At 47.5% G+C, this 17,559-nt stretch overlaps 1 protein-coding gene across 2 annotated transcripts in view; it reads right to left on the bottom strand.

The window, feature by feature from the left end:
* LOC110527185 (filamin A-interacting protein 1-like) overlaps positions 1–12,206 on the bottom strand; it is an 88,717-nt gene extending 76,511 nt beyond the window's left edge. For both annotated transcript variants that reach the window (XM_021608323.2, XM_021608322.2), the window contains exon 1: positions 11,845–12,206. The gene's annotated coding sequence lies outside the window, so the exon portion shown is untranslated. The remainder of the gene's footprint in view (positions 1–11,844) is intronic.
* Between the last annotated feature and the right edge of the window lie 5,353 nt (positions 12,207–17,559).

Below are 17,559 nucleotides of genomic sequence, written 5' to 3'. Positions count from 1 at the left end.
TCCACGCTTGCCCAACGGCCCGCTGCCTGCTATATTTAGGGTCACTCGATCCGCCGCACTACGGGGGAGGGGGTGGGGGGTTAAATATATATACCTAATATATTTAAATATATTGGGAAAATGTATTTATCATATATATAAGTAAATAAAATATATGTACATTATTTGTAAATTGCATGTGTAAAATACACCTTACAATCTTTTCTGCCCCCATGATAATGTTGAGTCTCATTGACCTCTGGTACCTTAGCATTAGGTTTCCAAAGTTGCGTTTAGCACTGATTGAAGTGGATTTAACAAGTGACATAGCTTTCACTTGGATTCACCTGGTCATGGAAAAAGCAGGTGTTATTAATGTTTTGTATACTCTTTTTTATTTTATTTTTAATTTTACCCCTTTTTCTCCCCAATTTCAATTGTTTTAGTAGTTACTATCTTGTCTCATCGCTACAACTCCCGTACGGGCTCGGGAGAGACGAAGGTTGAAAGTCATGCGTCCTCCAATACACAACCCAACCAAGCCGCACTGCTTCTTAACACAGCGCCATCAAACCCGGAAGCCAGCACCAATGTGTTGGAGGAAATACTGTGCACCTGGCAACCTTGGTTAGCGCGCACTGCGCCCGGCCTGCCACAGGAGTCGCTGGTGCACGATGAGACAAGGATTTCCAAACCCTGCAGTACAGCGCCCTTAACCACTGCGCCACCCGAGAGGCCCTTAATGTTAGCTCACTGTTGCTCACGACAACAGACCCTCAAGGGTAGTTGTCTGTTTGTCTGTCTGTCAGACTGAAATCTCATGTATCTAAGAATTTGGACAGCTACAATATCAGTTCAATAAGCTTTGAACTCTTTACTAAGAATAACACATATTGTTATTTGCTAGCACAGCAGGCTGAGGTAGTAACCAATTAGTCCATTGACCAGCTGTCGAGGTCACAATTGATGTCACTCTTCCTTGATGGTGATTAGTTAAGCATTAAGCATCTCCTCATTGATTGACTCGCTGGGAAAGAGGGAATTGATTGGCTATTTAAAACCACTCACTTGTATTGACCGTAATGTATTGACTAACACTGGCTGGAGTCTCCTGTTTGGAGATTTGAACCTTTACGCTAACAAATCTAAGATGGAAAACATCAGGGCCCGGTTTCCCAAAAGCATCGTAGGAGCATCGTTAAATCTCCGAGCTGTTTCCCAAAAAACATTGTTATATACATTGCACTTGAAAACACTCTTAATCTAACGACCACCTCAGACCACTCGTAGAACAGTTAAGTCAAATCAAATCAAATGTATATATATAGCCCTTCTTACATCAGCTGATTTCTCAAAGTGCTGTACAGAAACCCAGCCAAAAACCCCAAAGAGCAAGCAATGCAGGTGTAGAAGCATGGTGGCTACGAAAAACTCCCTAGAAAGGCCAGAACCTAGGAAGAAACCTAGAGAGGAACCAGGCTATGAGGGGTGGCCAGTCCTCTTTTAGCTGTGCCGGGTGGAGATTAAAACAGATCATTGCCAAGATGTTCAAATGTTCATAGGTGACCAGCAGGGTTAAATAATAATAATCACAGTGGTTGTCGAGGGTGCAACAGGTCAGCACCTCAGGAGTAAATGTCAGTTGGCTTTTCATAGCCGATCATTAAGAGTATCTCTACCGCTCCTGCTGTCTCTAGAGAGTTGAAAACAGCAGGTCTGGGACAGGTAGCACGTCCGGTGAACAGTGCGTCGTTAGATGCGTTTTTGACCTCCCAAGTCACTTTATACACAGAAGATCTCCGCTAAACATAGAATCCCATGTTTTATCTGTCTCTCTGTGACTGCTGATAACTTCACAACAAAGTTGACTACAAATGCAAAGTTGCCTACGGTAGGCTATAGGCAGGCCTATGTACAGTGCCTTGCGAAAGTATTCGGCCCCCTTGAACTTTGCGACCTTTTGCCACATTTCAGGCTTCAAACATAAAGATATAAAACTGTATTTTTTTGTGAAGAATCAACAACAAGTGGGACACAATCATGAAGTGGAACGACATTTATTGGATATTTCAAACTTTTTTAACAAATCAAAAACTGAAAAATTGGGCGTGCAAAATTATTCAGCCCCTTTACTTTCAGTACAGCAAACTCTCTCCAGAAGTTCAGTGAGGATCTCTGAATGATTCAATGTTGACCTAAATGACTAATGATGATAAATACAATCCACCTGTGTGTAATCAAGTCTCCGTATAAATGCACCTGCACTGTGATAGTCTCAGAGGTCCGTTAAAAGCGCAGAGAGCATCATGAAGAACAAGGAACACACCAGGCAGGTCCGAGATACTGTTGTGAAGAAGTTTAAAGCCGGATTTGGATACAAAAAGATTTCCCAAGCTTTAAACATCCCAAGGAGCACTGTGCAAGCGATATTATTGAAATGGAAGGAGTATCAGACCACTGCAAATCTATCAAGACCTGGCCGTCTCTCTAAACTTTCAGCTCATACAAGGAGAAGACTGATCAGAGATGCAGCCAAGAGGCCCATGATCACTCTGGATGAACTGCAGAGATCTACAGCTGAGGTGGGAGACTCTGTCCATAGGACAACAATCAGTTGTATATTGCACAAATCTGGCCTTTATGGAAGAGTGGCAAGAAGAAAGCAATTTCTTAAAGATATCCATAAAAAGTGTAGTTTAAAGTTTGCCACAAGCCACCTGGGAGACACACCAAACATGTGGAAGAAGGTGCTCTGGTCAGATGAAACCAAAATTGAACTTTTTGGCAACAATGCAAAACGTTATGTTTGGCGTAAAAGCAACACAGCTGAACACACCATCCCCACTGTCAAACATGGTGGTGGCAGTATCATGGTTTGGGCCTGCTTTTCTTCAGCAGGGACAGGGAAGATGGTTAAAATTGATGGGAAGATGGATGGAGCCAAATACAGGACCATTCTGGAAGAAAACCTGATGGAGTCTGCAAAAGACCTGAGACTGGGACGGAGATTTGTCTTCCAACAAGACAATGATCCAAAACATAAAGCAAAATCTACAATGGAATGGTTCAAAAATAAACATATCCAGGTGTTAGAATGGCCAAGTCAAAGTCCAGACCTGAATCCAATCGAGAATCTGTGGAAAGAACTGAAAACTGCTGTTCACAAATGCTCTCCATCCAACCTCACTGAGCTCGAGCTGTTTTGCAAGGAGGAATGGGAAAAAATTTCAGTCTCTTGATGTGCAAAACTGATAGACATACCCCAAGCGACTTACAGCTGTAATCGCAGCAAAAGGTGGCGCTACAAAGTATTAACTTAAGGGGGCTGAATAATTTTGCACGCCCAATTTTTCAGTTTTTGATTTGTTAAAAAAGTTTGAAATATCCAATAAATGTCGTTCCACTTCATGATTGTGTCCCACTTGTTGTTGATTCTTCACAAAAAAATACAGTTTTATATCTTTATGTTTGAAGCCTGAAATGAGGCAAAAGGTCGCAAAGTTCAAGGGGGCCGAATACTTTCGCAAGGCACTGTAAGTGATCTGTTGTGGTATTGATATAGCTGTGGACCCCAGGAAGAGTAGATGCTGCTTCTGCAAAGGCTAATGAGGATCCAAATAAACAAAACAGCTACCAACAGCGAACCCCTAACTACCAAAACCACCTAGCAGGTCATTTGGGACACATTCAGGTAGACATGTCAAAAAAAGAGCTGACAAGATTCCTTACTCTACATGTAATAGAGCCATGTCGGTTCTACTAAATATATTTGTATCTGAGTGTTCCACACCACTGTGCCCTACTTCCTTTACTGGTATCCTGAGGGAAAGACGATGTGGAGAAAAGCTGCAGTCTAAGAGAGATTGGACCATAGCTTAAGCCAGGCCTGTTATAAGGTCTAACTGGACTATATGGCAGACAGACGATGTACTGTACCCTCCTCACACCTCATGGGTAGCTCAGTACTGGGCCCCATGCCAGCCTGACACTGCACCATGCTGTATCCTGGAGGCCAGAGCTCATATCCAGTGCTGTGTGTGTAACATGCCTCAGTCAATCAGTAGCCTTAAATAAGAAGGGAACGGTTGAGGGGAACATGTTCTATGGGGAGAAAATAGCCTGATAATTGCTCCTGACATTTGATGAATTCCAGAGTGGCACAAGGTGTGGCTGTGACAAGATACGCTCTCTGTCATTTTTAGTATGACCGTCCCTAGCGACGTGATGTCATAGACGGGACAACAACAAGGGCCACTGCAACCAGTGGGGCCGTTTTTAACCAATTGGAACTCAATGACCTTTTATTCTTTCACTAGCTCACATTTAGCAGGGAACCCAGTACTTGTGCCGTCTTATCCAATCCTTCGACCTCATGGCTTGGTTTTTGCTCTGACGTGCACTGTCAACTGTAGGACCTTATATAGACAGGTGTGTGCCTTTCCAAACCATGTCAAATCAATTGAATTTACCCCAGGTGGACTCCATTCAAGTTGTAGAAACATCTCAAGGATGATCAATGGAAACAGGATGCACCTGAGCTCAGTTTTGAGTCTCATAGTAAAGGGTCTGAATACTTATGTAAATAACATATTTCTGTTTATAAATTTGCAAAAATGTCTAAAAATCTATTTTTGCTTTGTCATTATGGGGTATTGTGTGTAGATTGATGAAGGGGAAAAAAAACAATTTAATCAATTTTACAATAAGGCTGTAATGTAACAAAATGTGGAAAAATTGAAGGGGTCTGAATAGTTTCAGAATGCCCTGTATATGTTCAATCCAGAAATGGTTCATCCAATCAGCCTAAAACCTAATCCCTTCTTTATTCACTAGCTCACCAGCAATATGTCTCACACCAGGCTTAGTCTGGACCTCAGGCTGAGCAGGTCCAGCCTTCTCTGACAAGTTTAGAAGCTGGGGATTCACCCTGTAACACCCCAGCTATAGGATTCCACATGCACGGCACTTTCAGACATTAAAATGAGGCCTTTTCATCTGCTGCTGAGTGTCTAATGCAGCACGGACGCTCATCCATCACTCCAGGCCTAATGTACTCTTTTTGGTTCCAGGTAAAACCCGATGCGGTTCCATGTAGAACCCTTTCCACAGAACGTTCTACATGGAACCGCATAGGGTTTTACCTGGAACCAAAAAGAGTCCTTTCAAAGGGTTCCCCTATGGGGACAGCCGAAGAACCCTTTTAGGTTCTAGATAGCACACTTTTTTCTAAGAGTGTACCTATTTCTACCTGTCTGTGAGAGGAGTCTATCAGCTGTTTTTACAACGCACTACCCAAAGACCATTATGTGATTTGATTTGATTGTAGGGAAAAAGGAATGTTGAACTGTGTAAACACTGCAGTGCAGACTTGTTTTGACAGAGCTCATGGTCACTCTGGTAGCTAGGCCAGAAGGTCTCAAGAGGGACTAGTAAACAACTCACTTCTCTGCCTCCCTACATATTCTCTAACTGGGGAGAGAAACGTCCCTACAGCTCTGAATTCTCCTTCAACCCACAGATACAACGACTGCAGTGCAGCTTGAAGCTATGCTATGAAGGAGGAGGAGATGTGGGGGTGAACAACATTAGAATTTCTCTTCAGATATATATATATATATATATATATAGCTCTTTTCCCAGAGACTACACCAGTGGCATTCTGTGAGGAAACAGGATACCTGGTCTAAAAAGCAAGCAACCTCGCTGCTCTTTGGGGAGCTACATGTGCTTAGCTCGGGTCCCACTGGCACTGGTAAACCCTCCTACAGCCCCCATCTCAACCCCCTCTCTAGCCACTGTCTCTCTGACCATCCCCCATCTCAACCCCCTCTCTAGCCACTGTCTCTCTGACCATCCCCCATCTCAACCCCGGCCCCTCTAGTCCGTCTCTCTGACTAGCCACCATCTCAATCCCGGCCCCTCTAGCCGCTGTCTCTCTGACCATCCCCCATCTCAACCCCCTCTCTAGCCCCTGTCTCTCTGACTAGCCCCCATCTCAATCCCGGCCCCTCTAGCCCCCATCTCTCTGACCAGCCCCCATCTCAACCCCGTCCCCTCTCTAGCCCCAGTCTCTCTGACCAGCCCCCATCTCAACCCCGGCCCCTCTCTAGCCCCAGTCTCTCTGACCAGCCCCCATCTCAACCCCCTCTCTAGCCCCTGTCTCTCTGACCAGCCCCCTCTCAACCCCGGCCCCTCTCTAGCCCCAGTCTCTCTGACCAGCCCCCCCCATGGCCTCCCTCAGACCACATGATGGACAAACCACAAGACCTGGTCCAGCACTAACACACTGGGTTCAGTGAGTCCAGGGCTTGGTGCTATTGGATTTGTTGAAGTACAGTACCAGTCAAAAGTTTGGACACACCTACTCATTCAAGGAATTTTCTTTATTTTTTACTATTTTCTGCATTGTGGAATAGTGAAGACATCAAAATTATGAAATAACACACGGAATCATGTAGAAAATAGTACAAATTATGTAAAACCCTTGAATGAGTAGGTGTATCCAATTTTTTGACTGGTACTGTAGGTGTGGTTGTGGTTGTGCTGAGCTGGAACAAAAGCCTGCATGCACAGTATCAATGTCCACAGCAGTAGGAGGGGCAGCTTGTGGGGTATGTCGGTTTTAATGCAGTCAACACCTGTGTCAACTTTCTGAAGAAACTCCCTGTGTGGTTTTAGTTCATCTGCAATTGGGGCCAAAGAAGTGTTACTTCAGAATCCAACTACTGTCATGAGGAGACAGATGAAGTGTTGATGAAGCCTGGCAAACACCCCGGCCAGCCTCCCTTAAACCCTTAGTGAAGGGATTTGGCTGAGGGGAAGAAGGGAGGAGTCTACAGCCATGGTTGGTATAAGGGGCCATGGCCTCACAGCACGTTAATGAGACAGAATGATGGTGGCAGTAACGTGAAGATCTCACTGCCTGCAGACATGGCTTCATATCTGGCCTCACAGCAGCATCAGCTGTACCTGTTCATGTATTCATTTGATACCTGCACGGACGCACAAGCACACACAACACACACACACACACACACACACACACACACACACACACACACACACACACACACAGATCAGGTAAACAGATCACTAACCCAATTCCCCTCTAGTTCTAGACAGCAGGAGGTGTGACTAATACTTGTCAGTCTGATGTACTGATTACTGCCCCACTTCCCCCAAACTGTCAATCACACTGAAGGAACCAGACGGCAGAGCATGCCAGTGCCAAACCAAGGTAACAATCTCTACGGTAACCATGGGATCAACACTGCATCAGTACCCCATCCAATCCATTACTCTGCACAAATGGCCCAATGGAATTTATAAGCCCAAATCCCTGGGCTCTGCTGATTCAGCTGTTCCTTGATCCCTCTCTCCTCACCCCCTGTCTCCCTTGTTCATCCCACACATACTGTACACTCCTACTGGGACTTCACTTGTAACCTGGGCATACACCAGTGGAGGCTGGTGAGGGGAGGGCAGCTCATAGTAATGACGGTTTGATACTGTTCCATTACTATGAGCCTGATCTTTGATTTAAAGTTTTACCAGCCACTGTCATCCACACACCCTCAGACCCTCCCTAGGACCTAGCTGTCTCACCACATCCACACACCCTCAGACCCTCCCTAGGCCCTAGCTGTCTCACCACATCCACACACCCTCAGACCCTCCCTAGGCCCTAGCTGTCTCACCACATCCACACACCCCTAGACCCTCCCTAGGCCCTAGCTGTCTCACCACATCCACACACCCTCAAACCCTCCCTAGGCCCTAGCTGTCTCACCACATCCACACACCCTCAGACCATCCCTAGGCCCTAGCTGTCTCACCACATCCACACACCCTCAGACCCTCCCTAGGACCTAGCTGTCTCACCACATCCACACACTCTCAGACCGTCCCTAGGCCCTAGCTGTCTCACCACATCCACACACCCTCAGACCCTCCCTAGGCCCTAGCTGCCACACCACAGCCACAGACTGTCAGACCCTCCCTAGGCCCTAGCTGTCTCACCACATCCACACACCCTCAAACCCTCCCTAGGCCCTAGCTGTCTCACCACATCCACACACCCTCAGACCCTCCCTAGGCCCTAGCTGTCTCACCACATCCACACACCCTCAGACCCTCCCTAGGACCTAGCTGTCTCACCACATCCACACACTCTCAGACCGTCCCTAGGCCCTAGCTGTCTCACCACATCCACACACCCTCAGACCCTCCCTAGGCCCTAGCTGCCACACCACAGCCACAGACTGTCAGACCCTCCCTAGGCCCTAGCTGTCTCACCACATCCACACACTCTGACCCTCCCTATGCCCTAGCTGTCTCACCACATTCACACACCCTCAACCCTCCTTAGGACCTAGCTGTCTCACCACATCCACACACCCTCAGACCCTCCCTAGGCCCTAGCTGTCTCACCACATTCACACACCCTCAAACCCTCACTAGGCCCTAGCTGTCTCACCACATCCACACACCCTCAAACCCTCCCTAGGCCCTAGCTGTCTCACCACATCCACACACCCTCAAACCCTCCCTAGGCCCTAGCTGTCTCACCACATCCACACACCCTCAACCCTCCTTAGGACCTAGCTGTCTCACCACATCCACACACCCTCAGACCCTCCCTAGGCCCTAGCTGTCTCACCACATCCACACACCCTCAAACCCTGCCTAGGCCCTTGCTGTCTCACCACATCCACACACCCTCAAACCCTCCCTAGGCCCTAGCTGTCTCACCACATCCACACACCCTCAAACCCTCCCTAGACCCTAGCTGTCTCACCACATCCACACACCCTCAACTCCTTAGGACCTAGCTGTCTCACCACATCCACACACCCTCAGACCCTCCCTAGGCCCTAGCTGTCTCACCACATCCACACACCCTCAAACCCTCCCTAGGCCCTAGCTGTCTCACCACATCCACACACCCTCAAACCCTCCCTAGACCCTAGCTGTCTCACCACATCCACACACCCTCAACTCCTTAGGACCTAGCTGTCTCACCACATCCACACACCCTCAGACCCTCCCTAGGCCCTAGCTGTCTCACCACATCCACACACCCTCAAACCCTCCCTAGGCCCTAGCTGTCTCACCACATCCACACACACTCAAACCCTCCCTAGGCCCTAGCTGTCTCACCACATCCCCGGCTTACAGTCAGATTACAACGCCTGAGAAGGCAGGCACCACGGACAGGCCACGCCATGCCAGAAATACTTTAAGAAATGAGGAGATGGGAAACTCATTGGCCAATGAATAGAGGAAAGTACTATGCTGCCCCACCCAGCAGACTGTCAACCAATCATGTTCATGTTGTCATGCGGTTGCTAAGCTAATCGTCAAACAATCCCTTCTAAAAGTCTAATCAAAATTGAATCAAATCAAATTGCATTCGTCACATGCTTCGTAAACAACAGGTGTGGACTAACAGTGAAATGTTTACGGGCCCTTCCAAACAACGCAGAGAGAAAGAAAATAGAGAAATAATTAAAAAGTAAAAGATGTAATAATAAAAAGGTATGAGTCGAGAAACCTGCCTATTGTCCTCAAAAGTATGAAATGTCACGCTTTCAAAGTTATATAATATTACAGAGAACAAGTTAATTATCTCACATCTCAGAAAAGATTTGTAATGTTGTGCTTATTGTTTACGAAATTCATGCTAATGTTGGATTTTGGAGCTGGCGCCCAATTGACTCCCATTGACTCCTTGAAGGAGGGCACTCCTTGTGGGATTGTACCCAGAATGCACCGCACGGCCCATTGACAACATACGGGCAACATACATAATGGTCGTTAATATGAATCCAATGACGTTTCCCATCTCTTCATTTCTTAAAGTATTTCAGGTCAGGCCTGGTTGTATGTGTTAGCCTGTCGCTTGGACTCACAAACCACTCGGTTGGGTCTTAGGCCTTTTAAAAGTTCATATGGAGCATTGCTGGGTGTCCTTCTGTCAGGACAAATATTTGCTTACAGCACAGATTAGTGTTGGGTTTAGGTTTAGTGTGGTTTAGTGTTAGGCTTATCAGGGGCATGTCTAGAGAAGAGCATGGAGCTTCCTCAGGTTATAGATGAAGGAAGACAGACACAGACCATTCCTGTTTTATGCATGGATCGATGACCTCTAATGTTTAGACTCAACGCTGGAGGGATTGACATAATGTTCTGAACTACAGTTAGCAGGTTAGACGAGGTGAGAGGCAGTCACTGACTAACGCTATTGCTGTTTGTTTCCTGAATGCCTTGGTGACACTAAATGTTCAGACTTTAACACTAGAGGGATTGACATAATGTTCTGAACTACAGTTAGCAGGTTAGATGAGGGGAGAGGCAGTCACTGACTAACGCTATAGCTGTTTGTTTCCTGAATGCCTTGGTGACACTAAATGTTCAGACTTTAACACTAGAGGGATTGACATAATGTTCTGAACTACAGTTAGCAGGTTAGACGAGGGGAGAGGCAGTCACTGACTAACGCTATAGCTGTTTTTTTCCTGAATGCCTTGGTGACACTAAATGTTCAGACTTTAACACTAGAGGGATTGACATAATGTTCTGAACTACAGTTAGCAGGTTAGACGAGGGGAGAGGCAGTCACTGACTAACGCTATAGCTGTTTGTTTCCTGAATGCCTTGGTGACACTAAATGTTCAGACTTTAACACTAGAGGGATTGACATATAGATCTGAACTATAGAAAGTATGTCCACGAGGAGAAAGGTAGGCGTTGACGCTGAATGAGGGATCAACCTAAAAGGTCTGTAATGTCACCGAAGATGATGTGGTCCTTTTCATGTTACACAAACATCCAATGTGCTTTACCACTGTAGGGTTGCCATGCCAAACCCTGGATCCTCCTGGGAATTGATAACATAAATGTAAACAATGTTGAAGGAGTTCTAATGGTCTTTAGGTTAGGAACCCTGAACGACCGACTCCTCTTGGGTCACATATTGACCATACTGTACCCACTAAATAAGCTACCCTAAATGTGGGAATTATACGCTCTAGCTTGAGAAATGACGACCAAACACAGAGGGGCTTGCTTTGGGCGCCATGTTTGCACCAGTCTGATCCACAGCCAGAAGAATCTGGTCGCTGCTAAAATGTATTGATGACGGCCAGGCACCCGCCTCCCTCTCCCTGCTCTGGGGCGACACGTTCAAAACGGATCTGCTAGGTGAAGGCCTGATAACCCCACTCTTAGAAAAAAGGGTTCCAAAAGGGTTTTCCAGCTGTCCCCATTGGATGACCACTTTTGGTTCCAGGTAGAACCCTTTTGGGTTCCATGTAGAACCATCTGTGGAAAGGGTTCAAGATGGAACCCAAAAGCATTACACCTGGAACCAAAAGGGTTCTTCAAAGGGATATGCTATGGGGACAGCCAAAGAACCCTTTTGGTTCTAGACAGCACCTTTTTTTCAGTACAATATTCTATCCAGATACACAAACACAACATCAATACTCATGCAGATATGCACCCAAAACATCAGTAATGATGCAAAGATGTCAAATCAACAGGAGTCAATAGGATTGATAGTGGATCTGTAAACCAACTCCCTCAGCTGACCTCACTGAGAATACAACAGTGAGCAGAGTGGTCTATGTGGTCACTACATGTTCCCTTCATGCAGTCTACCTGCCCTGTCTGATTAGCCACAACATCGTCACAGCAACACCCACTCAACACCAGCCTGTCTCCATACACTGCAGAATGCACATGATAAACTGAATGAAATACTGTAGACAAAGAGGGTTGTCATGGGTACAGAGAGAGAAGTCCATGTAGTTTGACCTCCCTCTCTGGGTTTAGCTGCAGCGTGTAGCTGACAACCAGTCTTACCTCAGAGAGCGGTGAGTCAAAGCTGTAGTCCAGACCGCTGCTTGCTGCTACTGCTGCAGTGTCACTGTGTTGCTCTGTAGCCCCCTGCCAGCAGAGAGGAAATGTTATCCAGTGTGTAGTGTTTCCACGTCTTCCTTCCCTGATCGAGCCCTTTTTCTCCTCTCCTGTGTCCTCAGCTTGCCTCTGTCTGTACAATCCAGTTCGAGCGATGGGGGAGGAGGAGGGGGGTGAATCACTCTCCCGCCGATATGACGGAGAGAGGGAGCGCGCCTGGGAGAGAGAGCGACAGAAAGAGGGGGAATGAGACGCTGTTGTGATAGAGGACTGGATAGAAGGACAGTGTGGTGCATTGGGGAGAAATGACTGGGGAGGGAGAGAAGGAGAGAGAGAGAGAGGGAGGGAAGGAGAGAGAAAGAGAGGGAGGGAGGGAAGGAGAGTGAGCGAGGGAGGGGGGTAAAGGGACAGATAGGACCTGGCATGCAGATATCTGCCTCGCTGCTAAATTTAACCTACCCCTAATGACACACACACACACACACACTTGGCCAGATGGTCCTGTCAGGGAACTGATCCCTAAGGAGTCTGGGACTGTCCCCGTGGAGATAGAGAGAGAGGAAGGAGAGGGGAAGGAGAGAGAGAAGAGAGAGAGAGAGGGGGGGGGGGGGGGGTTAACTTGTTTCAAGTGCCCAGGGGCAGGTTAGTCAGTTTCGGATTCTATGGAATCTACCTTCATCAGGACAGCTTTGGAAAGCTGATCCATACATGTAGTCAGGAACTTAGTTTTACTGAGGACACTGATACCCACATCACCCACAGCTTAAACAATAGGTGACACAAGGTGACAGAGTAAAATGCATTGTAGGTTTTATTTTACTCAGGTGGTCTATTCTGGATGACAATTGAGTCCGGGTGACCATGTCACCTGCTCTGGTACCTTAGGACAAGGCATTTGATTTGCATGTGGGGAATCAAAATGGTGGTCTGATAGGAGCATAGCAGTATTCAAAACAATGTCAAGATTCTATGATCTTTGCCAGTCAACTCTGAAAATAATTGAAAACTGTATTTTTCAAAGAATCACAGAATTTCACAGCATGTTTTTCCCCTTTAAAACCCAGCGTTCTATTCCAGAAGTATACTGTTCTACGCTTGGACATTCACTGAGGCATGCTCTCCTGTGGGACTGTTTTCTGTCCGACCACGGCAACCACGGAACTACATCTCAGACTCCTTTCAATGTGTCCTTGGCTCCGTGCGGGTCTGTGTTTTCCATCAACTAGCAGTGCTGCGGTGGGTGTGTGGGTGGGAAGGCTTTACCTCTGGCCTTCTGCTGAGTAGCAGTGGTGTCAATGTTTCAGTGTCTGGAAGTGTGTCTGGACTGACACAAACTACGTGTGTGGTGAGGTAAAGGCACATTCGAGGCTTCCATTGTGTCAGTCCCCAGCTGTCATCGGAACCTCTCCTTGACACATACACATACATCTTGCCAGAAACAGACTAAAAGGTGGGCCTCACAGTGCCTGCTAGGGGAGGTAGAAAATATCCCCTTATAGATTTAGATCTCAATGGGCTCCCATCAACTATGACCTTATCTACAATGTGCTGGGGGTTGTCATGGAGACGTGTCATGGAGACGCGGCGTGGCCTGTACTATCAGAGCCACCTGTTGTCCTACTCAGGAGAACAATAACGCAGGACAGCATGACAATACACACTCAGTCCCCACTGTAAAATAAACTGTTGGAATACAGGAAAATAGATTATATAGCCAGGCTAACTTTTTCCAGAGAGTTGAGAGGAGTCTCTTTATAGTGTGTGCAGTTCAAAAACACATTGAGTTGCCAACTACACACATCATTCATCAACTCACTATGAACTCTGAGGGATGTTCCTGTCTAGCCTGACTCCCAACTCTGTTTGTGCTGTCTTGTGCAACTTTGGCGTGACGTTGACATAGCGGTTGTCAAGACAGCACAAACAGATGAGGGACTCAGGCTAGTTCCTGTGCCCTCAGATATAACTAGTTCATCGTTGGCCTTGCGGCCAGTTACTGTGGCATGATGGATGTGATCTGCCTCTTGGGGAGGCTGTGCTGATTGCCTGCGCTGATGTATTTCATTGACAGCTATGTCAGCCATTTTGAGAGTGATGTACTATCATTATATCCCAGCTATGTTTATTCACAATACGTATCCTAGCAATTTAACATCCTCTCTAATTGACAATGTGAAGTAAGGAAGTTCATATAGTCATCAGTTACTTTCAGTCATCAGTAAGAAATAGTCAACTGGATAAAAATGGCTATTAAATATCTTAACTTCTATAAAAGGGAGCCGGATAGAATATTGACATTGAAGCATCTCAGACCTGGGACGATAAACTGAAAATTATCGACACCGGCCAAACTGACCACTTATTGTGGACATTTTGCTGGTATCATTCATTATGATAAATAACCCATAGGGCCGTACTTGTGTAGTTTGAAATTAAATAAGTTTGCTAATATGAGTGATTGTTGAGGCTTAACATAACCCTGCCCACACCTTGCAGGAGGGGGAAGGCTATTCCCATCACACCTTGCAGGAGGGGGAAGGCTATTCCCGTCACACCTTGCAGGAGGGGGAAGGCTATTCCCATCACACCTTGCAGGAGGGGGAAGGCTATTCCCATCACACCTTGCAGGAGGGGGAAGGCTATTCCCATCACACCTTGCAGGAGGGGGAAGGCTATTCCCATCACACCTTGCAGGAGGGGGAAGGCTATTCCCATCACACCTTGCAGGAGGGGGAAGGCTATTCCCATCACACCTTGCAGGAGGGGGAAGGCTATTCCCATCACACCTTGCAGGAGGGGGAAGGCTATTCCCATCACACCTTGCAGGAGGGGGAAGGCTATTCCCATCACACCTTGCAGGAGGGGGAAGGCTATTCCCATCACACCTTGCAGGAGGGGGAAGGCTATTCCCGTCACACCTTGCAGGAGGGGGAAGGCTATTCCCATCACACCTTGCAGGAGGGGGAAGGCTATTCCCATCACACCTTGCAGGAGGGGGAAGGCTATTCCCATCACACCTTGCAGGAGGGGGAAGGCTATTCCCATCACACCTTGCAGGAGGGGGAAGGCTATTCCCATCACACCTTGCAGGAGGGGGAAGGCTATTCCCATCACACCTTGCAGGAGGGGGAAGGCTATTCCCATCACACCTTGCAGGAGGGGGAAGGCTATTCCCATCACACCTTGCAGGAGGGGGAAGGCTATTCCCATCACATCCCTGATCTGAGCCGTGATCCATCCCACTGAGTATATGTATATATAACACCTCCACCTGGAGAGGGAGGGAGGGAGAGAGGGAGAGAGAGGGAGGGAGAAGGGAGTGAGGGGCAGAGAGAGGGAGAGAGGGAGAGAGAGAGGGAGAGAGGGAGAGAGAGGGAGGGAGGAAGGAGTGAGGGGCAGAGAGAGAGGGAGAGAGAGGGAGGGAGGAAGGAGCGAGGGGGAGAGAGAGGGAGGAGGGAGCGAGGGGGAGAGAGAGCGGGAGAGAGAGGAAGGGAGGAGGGAGCGAGGGGGAGAGAGAGAGAGAGAGAGAGGAAGGGAGGAGGGAGCGAGGGGGAGAGAGAGAGGGAGAGAGAGAGAGAGAGGGAGAGAGAGAGAGGATTCCAGAAATAGACCCCAATACCAAAGACTGGTAACCTTAGAGGGGCCTGCTCCTCAAGTGTACCATGGGTCAGTCCGGATAGAGCATACTTATGATGAAAGCTGAAGGATGTATGGGTCATTCAACCCCACACAGGTCTAGACCACTGACCTATAGACTAGGGTACTCTGGGTAATGAGGCACAATATCTAGCTCCTATCCCCTATAGGCTAGATCTTTAAGGACTCATCCTCTCTCCATCTCTCCCATTTTGTTGTCCATCACTTAATGGTTGATGAGCTTCACAATGCTAGGCCTTTGACCTCCGCCAAAGTTAAGTGCTTTTCATTGTACCTGCCAGACATGACGTTGCCTAGTGCTCCATCCCAAAATGACTCAAACAGTACACACACACGCACACATACATACACGCAGACACACGCAGACACACGCAGACACATGCATACACACACAAACACACACATGCACACACAATAACAAATGGGCCATTATCGCTAATAAAAGGCTCTCTGGTGCAAAGATGCTTCCCAGAAAGACCCTTCACAGCTGCTCTCTCCAGCCAGTGTTAGCTTAATGCGAGACAGTTGAAGGAAACAGCTGGTGCAGTGGTAAAATAACCCTATGGAGACTATCTTTTTACCCTACTGTCTATTCCCAATGTGATGACTGTTTAATGCACTTTTTAGGACATCACTTTGACTGCCTGGGTCTCAGAAGCATTGCTGATAGAGGAATCAGCCCCTGTGTGCTATTGACAGAATGAGCTACAGATGCTTGGTGAGGAAAAAAATAAAAAACACATTGACAGTTTATTTGTTAAGCTATTGATCATCCTGCAAACGTGCAATACCATATGGAATTTCAACTTCCCAACTTGTGCTAAAATTTATATTTTGTTTCTTTGCCTGTATTAAACAACATTTCTGGTTCACAGAATAAAAAATAAAAAACTTATCGGTGTCTAGAGGAAGAACTAAGGGGCTTATTCCCAGGGGGAGAACTAAGGGGCTTATTCCCAGGGGGAGAACTAAGGGGTTTGTTCCCAGAGGGAGAACTAAGGGGTTTGTTCCCAGAGGGAGAACTAAGGGGTTTATTCCCAGGGGGAGAACTAAGGGGCTTATTCCCAGGGGGAGAACTAAGGGGTTTGTTCCCAGAGGGAGAACTAAGGGGTTTGTTCCCAGAGGGAGAACTAAGGGGTTTATTCCCAGGGGGAGAACTAAGGGGCTTATTCCCAGGGGGAGAACTAAGGGGTTTGTTCCCAGAGGGAGAACTAAGGGGTTTATTCCCAGGGGGAGAACTAAGGGGTTTGTTCCCAGAGGGAGAACTAAGGGGTTTGTTCCCAGGGGGAGAACTAAGGGGCTTATTCCCAGATGGAGAACTAAGGGGTTTATTCCCAGGGGGAGAACTAAGGGGTTTATTCCCAGGGGGAGAACTAAGGGGTTTGTTCCCAGGGGGAGAACTAAGGGGCTTGTTCCCAGGGGGAGAACTAAGGGGTTTGTTCCCAGGGGGAGAACTAAGGGGTTTGTTCACAGGTCTAGAACTAAGGGGCTTGTTCCCAGGGGAAGAACTACAGGGCTTGTTCCCAGGGGGAGAACGAAGGGGCTTGTTTCCAGGGGAAGAACTAAGGGGCTTGTCCCCACGGGAAGAACTAAGGGGCTTGCTCCCAGGGGAAGAGTAGATGGGTGTAAAGCCATGTGACTCTCCTTCTCCTCCCTTGGCCCTAACCTCCTGGGAAGCAAGTGTTGTAAAGCTCTCTTCCTCTCTCTCCCGCCTCTCGTCTCTCTCTCTCTTCCTCTCTCTCCCGCCTCTCTCTCTCTACTTAAAAGACGGTGTGTGTGTGTGTGTGTGTGTGTGTGTGTGTGTGTGTGAGCGCGTTCGGCCGCCAGCTGTGTTTCAGAACACATGAAAGGAGGCTGATTGGAGCTCAGCATCAAACGTCCATCAAGGAACCCTGACCCATCTCTCTACACACACACACACACACACACGCACGCACACACGCACGCACGCACGCATGAGTGTAATTTACACCCCCCGTTCTCTTCCTCAGTGTGATGGACCCG

This window comes from Oncorhynchus mykiss, chromosome 7 (genome assembly GCF_013265735.2).
Source record: "Oncorhynchus mykiss isolate Arlee chromosome 7, USDA_OmykA_1.1, whole genome shotgun sequence".
NCBI classification, from domain to species: domain Eukaryota; kingdom Metazoa; phylum Chordata; class Actinopteri; order Salmoniformes; family Salmonidae; genus Oncorhynchus; species Oncorhynchus mykiss.
Note: the sequence above shows the minus strand (reverse complement) of the source record. Positions and strands in the feature narration are given on the sequence as shown.